The sequence below is a fragment of the Austrofundulus limnaeus genome, unplaced genomic scaffold (genome assembly GCF_001266775.1).
Source record: "Austrofundulus limnaeus strain Quisiro unplaced genomic scaffold, Austrofundulus_limnaeus-1.0 Scaffold6162, whole genome shotgun sequence".
NCBI classification, from domain to species: domain Eukaryota; kingdom Metazoa; phylum Chordata; class Actinopteri; order Cyprinodontiformes; family Rivulidae; genus Austrofundulus; species Austrofundulus limnaeus.
In genome coordinates, this window is record NW_013958564.1 from 1 (window position 1) to 670 (window position 670).

At 41.6% G+C, this 670-nt stretch overlaps 1 long non-coding RNA gene across 1 annotated transcript in view; it reads left to right on the forward strand.

Moving 5' to 3' along the window:
* Positions 1-24: 24 nt before the first annotated feature.
* The window catches only part of LOC106512376 (uncharacterized), a 1,705-nt gene continuing 1,059 nt past the window's right edge, over positions 25-670 (forward strand). The window contains exons 1-2 of the long non-coding RNA XR_001309665.1: positions 25-293; positions 540-653. This is a non-coding gene — a long non-coding RNA (uncharacterized LOC106512376). The remainder of the gene's footprint in view (positions 294-539; positions 654-670) is intronic.

A 670-nucleotide genomic window follows, 5' to 3' on the forward strand; every position in this document is an offset into this window, starting at 1 on the left:
ATATAAAAGTTATATCTCATAGAACAGGAGTCATCATGTAGAACAGGTGTCATCATGTAGAACAGGAGTCATCATGTAGAACAGGTGTCATCATGTAGAACAGGAGTCATCATGTAGAACAGGTGCCATCGTGTAGAACAGGAGTCATCATGTAGAACAGGTGTCATCATGTAGAACAGGTGACATCATGTAGAACAGGAGTCATTATGTAGAACAGGAGTCATCATGTAGAACAGGAGTCATCATGTAGAACAGGAGTCATCATGTAGAACAGGAGTCATCATGTAGAACAGGTGCCATCGTGTAGAACAGGAGTCATCATGTAGAACAGGTGCCATCGTGTAGAACAGGTGTCATCATGTAGAACAGGTGACATCATGTAGAACAGGAGTCATTATGTAGAACAGGTGTCATGTAGAACAGGTGTCATCATGTATAACAGATGTCATCATGTAGAACAGGTGTCATCATGTAGAACAGGAGTCATGTAGAACAGGTGTCATCATGTAGAACAGAACAGGTGTCATCATGTAGAACAGGTGTCATCATGTAGAACAGGTGTCATCATGTAGAACAGGAGTCATCATGTAGAACAGGTGTCATCATGTAGAACAGGTGTCATCATGTAGAACAGGTGTCATTGTGAAGAACAGGTGTCATCATGTAGAAC